Below are 5,000 nucleotides of genomic sequence, written 5' to 3' on the forward strand. Positions count from 1 at the left end.
CTTGTGTGTTTTACTATTAGAGCCCAACACCTCCCAAATCATGGCTTGTGTGTTTTACTATTAGAGTCCAACAGCCCCCAAATCATGGCTTGTGTGTTTTACTATTAGAGCCCAACACCTCCCAAATCATGGCTTGTGTGTTTTACTATTAGAGCCCAACACCTCCCAAATCATGGCTTGTGTGTTTTACTAGCAGAGCCCAACACCTCCCAAATCATGGCTTGTGTGTTTTACTATTAGAGCCCAACACCTCCCAAATCATGGCTTGTGTGTTTTACTATTAGAGCCCAACACCTCCCACATCATGGCTTGTGTGTTTTACTATTAGAGTCCAACACCTCCCAAATCATGGCTTGTGTGTTTTACTATTAGAGCCCAACACCTCCCAAACTACGAACCGCGAGTAGTATGCTGTCATATACGCATTCCTGGGGTACACCAGGAAATCTTTGGCGGGGGGGGGGGGGGGGGGGGGGGAAGATGAGAATGCCATTCAGCAAGCAGAATTGTACACATCATGGCTTGTGTGTTTTCCTCGTTGAAGCCCACCGGCTTCAGAAATAACCGCGAGTCTTGTGCTGCTGCTAACTTGTTTTTTGCTGTCCCCAGAACTAGTGTCTCTTTGGGACATGGCGTGGTTATATGCTAGGCAGAACTAGTGTCTCTTTGGGACATGGCGTGGTTATATGCTAGGCAGAACTAGTGTCTCTTTGGGACATGGCGTGGTTATATGCTAGGCAGAACTAGTGTCTCTTTGGGACATGGCGTGGTTATATGCTGGGCAGAACTAGTGTCTCTTTGGGACATGGCGTGGTTATATGCTAGGCAGAACTAGTGTCTCTTTGGGACATGGCGTGGTTATATGCTAGGCAGAACTAGTGTCTATTTGGGACATGGCGTGGTTATATGCTAGGCAGAACTAGTGTCTCTTTGGGACATGGCGTGGTTATATGCTAGGCAGAACTAGTGTCTCTTTGGGACATGGCGTGGTTATATGCTAGGCAGAACTAGTGTCTCTTTGGGACATGGCGTGGTTATATGCTAGGCAGAACTAGTGTCTCTTTGGGACATGGCGTGGTTATATGCTAGGCAGAACTAGTGTCTGTTTGGGACATGGCGTGGTTATATGCTGGGCAGAACTAGTGTCTCTTTGGGACATGGCGTGGTTATATGCTAGGCAGAACTAGTGTCTCTTTGGGACATGGCGTGGTTATATGCTAGGCAGAACTAGTGTCTATTTGGGACATGGCGTGGTTATATGCTAGGCAGAACTAGTGTCTCTTTGGGACATGGCGTGGTTATATGCTAGGCAGAACTAGTGTCTCTTTGGGACATGGCGTGGTTATATGCTAGGCAGAACTAGTGTCTCTTTGGGACATGGCGTGGTTATATGCTAGGCAGAACTAGTGTCTCTTTGGGACATGGCGTGGTTATATGCTAGGCAGAACTAGTGTCTCTTTGGGACATGGCGTGGTTATATGCTAGGCAGAACTAGTGTCTATTTGGGACATGGCGTGGTTATATGCTAGGCAGAACTAGTGTCTCTTTGGGACATGGCGTGGTTATATGCTAGGCAGAACTAGTGTCTCTTTGGGACATGGCGTGGTTATATGCTAGGCAGAACTAGTGTCTCTTTGGGACATGGCGTGGTTATATGCTAGGCAGAACTAGTGTCTCTTTGGGACATGGCGTGGTTATATGCTAGGCAGAACTAGTGTCTCTTTGGGACATGGCGTGGTTATATGCTGGGCAGAACTAGTGTCTCTTTGGGACATGGCGTGGTTATATGCTGGGCAGAACTAGTGTCTCTTTGGTACATGGCGTGGTTATATGCTAGGCAGAACTAGTGTCTCTTTGGGACATGGCGTGGTTATATGCTAGGCAGAACTAGTGTCTCTTTGGGACATGGCGTGGTTATATGCTGGGCAGAACTAGTGTCTGTTTGGGACATGGCGTGGTTATATGCTAGGCAGAACTAGTGTCTCTTTGGGACATGGCGTGGTTATATGCTAGGCAGAACTAGTGTCTATTTGGGACATGGCGTGGTTATATGCTAGGCAGAACTAGTGTCTCTTTGGGACATGGCGTGGTTATATGCTAGGCAGAACTAGTGTCTCTTTGGGACATGGCGTGGTTATATGCTAGGCAGAACTAGTGTCTCTTTGGGACATGGCGTGGTTATATGCTAGGCAGAACTAGTGTCTCTTTGGGACATGGCGTGGTTATATGCTAGGCAGAACTAGTGTCTCTTTGGGACATGGCGTGGTTATATGCTGGGCAGAACTAGTGTCTCTTTGGGACATGGCGTGGTTATATGCTAGGCAGAACTAGTGTCTCTTTGGGACATGGCGTGGTTATATGCTAGGCAGAACTAGTGTCTATTTGGGACATGGCGTGGTTATATGCTAGGCAGAACTAGTGTCTCTTTGGGACATGGCGTGGTTATATGCTAGGCAGAACTAGTGTCTCTTTGGGACATGGCGTGGTTATATGCTAGGCAGAACTAGTGTCTCTTTGGGACATGGCGTGGTTATATGCTAGGCAGAACTAGTGTCTCTTTGGGACATGGCGTGGTTATATGCTAGGCAGAACTAGTGTCTCTTTGGGACATGGCGTGGTTATATGCTAGGCAGAACTAGTGTCTATTTGGGACATGGCGTGGTTATATGCTAGGCAGAACTAGTGTCTCTTTGGGACATGGCGTGGTTATATGCTAGGCAGAACTAGTGTCTCTTTGGGACATGGCGTGGTTATATGCTAGGCAGAACTAGTGTCTCTTTGGGACATGGCGTGGTTATATGCTAGGCAGAACTAGTGTCTCTTTGGGACATGGCGTGGTTATATGCTAGGCAGAACTAGTGTCTCTTTGGGACATGGCGTGGTTATATGCTAGGCAGAACTAGTGTCTCTTTGGGACATGGCGTGGTTATATGCTAGGCAGAACTAGTGTCTCTTTGGGACATGGCGTGGTTATATGCTAGGCAGAACTAGTGTCTCTTTGGGACATGGCGTGGTTATATGCTAGGCAGAACTAGTGTCTCTTTGGGACATGGCGTGGTTATATGCTAGGCAGAACTAGTGTCTCTTTGGGACATGGCGTGGTTATATGCTAGGCAGAACTAGTGTCTCTTTGGGACATGGCGTGGTTATATGCTAGGCAGAACTAGTGTCTCTTTGGGACATGGCGTGGTTATATGCTAGGCAGAACTAGTGTCTCTTTGGGACATGGCGTGGTTATATGCTAGGCAGAACTAGTGTCTCTTTGGGACATGGCGTGGTTATATGCTAGGCAGAACTAGTGTCTCTTTGGGACATGGCGTGGTTATATGCTAGGCAGAACTAGTGTCTCTTTGGGACATGGCGTGGTTATATGCTAGGCAGAACTAGTGTCTCTTTGGGACATGGCGTGGTTATATGCTAGGCAGAACTAGTGTCTCTTTGGGACATGGCGTGGTTATATGCTAGGCAGAACTAGTGTCTCTTTGGGACATGGCGTGGTTATATGCTAGGCAGAACTAGTGTCTCTTTGGGACATGGCGTGGTTATATGCTAGGCAGAACTAGTGTCTCTTTGGGACATGGCGTGGTTATATGCTAGGCAGAACTAGTGTCTCTTTGGGACATGGCGTGGTTATATGCTAGGCAGAACTAGTGTCTCTTTGGGACATGGCGTGGTTATATGCTAGGCAGAACTAGTGTCTCTTTGGGACATGGCGTGGTTATATGCTAGGCAGAACTAGTGTCTCTTTGGGACATGGCGTGGTTATATGCTAGGCAGAACTAGTGTCTCTTTGGGACATGGCGTGGTTATATGCTAGGCAGAACTAGTGTCTCTTTGGGACATGGCGTGGTTATATGCTAGGCAGAACTAGTGTCTCTTTGGGACATGGCGTGGTTATATGCTAGGCAGAACTAGTGTCTCTTTGGGACATGGCGTGGTTATATGCTAGGCAGAACTAGTGTCTCTTTGGGACATGGCGTGGTTATATGCTAGGCAGAACTAGTGTCTCTTTGGGACATGGCGTGGTTATATGCTAGGCAGAACTAGTGTCTCTTTGGGACATGGCGTGGTTATATGCTAGGCAGAACTAGTGTCTCTTTGGGACATGGCGTGGTTATATGCTAGGCAGAACTAGTGTCTGTTTGGGACATGGCGTGGTTATATGCTAGGCAGAACTAGTGTCTCTTTGGGACATGGCGTGGTTATATGCTAGGCAGAACTAGTGTCTCTTTGGGACATGGCGTGGTTATATGCTAGGCAGAACTAGTGTCTCTTTGGGACATGGCGTGGTTATATGCTAGGCAGAACTAGTGTCTCTTTGGGACATGGCGTGGTTATATGCTAGGCAGAACTAGTGTCTCTTTGGGACATGGCGTGGTTATATGCTAGGCAGAACTAGTGTCTCTTTGGGACATGGCGTGGTTATATGCTAGGCAGAACTAGTGTCTCTTTGGGACATGGCGTGGTTATATGCTAGGCAGAACTAGTGTCTCTTTGGGACATGGCGTGGTTATATGCTAGGCAGAACTAGTGTCTCTTTGGGACATGGCGTGGTTATATGCTAGGCAGAACTAGTGTCTCTTTGGGACATGGCGTGGTTATATGCTAGGCAGAACTAGTGTCTCTTTGGGACATGGCGTGGTTATATGCTAGGCAGAACTAGTGTCTCTTTGGGACATGGCGTGGTTATATGCTAAGAAAGAGTCGTGTGCGTGTCCGCATTTCTTTTACAAAGCAAGCATTCTGCCCGGGACGAAAGGACAGCTACCAAGGTAAGAATATCAGCCAGCCAGGTGGCTGATTCACAGGCGACTTGCTCGACTTCCTAGTAAGAGCAGAGACTCTGGTAAGAGTTCACCAGCTCCAGGAAGTGTTGTGTCTATAGTCAGGCGGGTCTGGGTTTCTGTGCCAAGCGACGGAATCTATCTTGGTGTCCAAGACTAAAACACGGATAAGATACGGAACCGCTCGGAGCACCGGTTGTAGATCAGACAAAAGCA

At 47.8% G+C, this 5,000-nt stretch overlaps 1 protein-coding gene across 1 annotated transcript in view; it reads right to left on the bottom strand.

Annotated features, from left to right (window-relative positions):
- LOC138946219 (uncharacterized) overlaps positions 1-5,000 on the bottom strand; it is a 138,564-nt gene that overhangs the window by 129,241 nt on the left and 4,323 nt on the right. The window lies entirely within an intron of this gene.

The sequence above is a fragment of the Littorina saxatilis genome, linkage group LG13 (genome assembly GCF_037325665.1).
Source record: "Littorina saxatilis isolate snail1 linkage group LG13, US_GU_Lsax_2.0, whole genome shotgun sequence".
Taxonomy (NCBI): Eukaryota; Metazoa; Mollusca; class Gastropoda; order Littorinimorpha; family Littorinidae; genus Littorina; species Littorina saxatilis.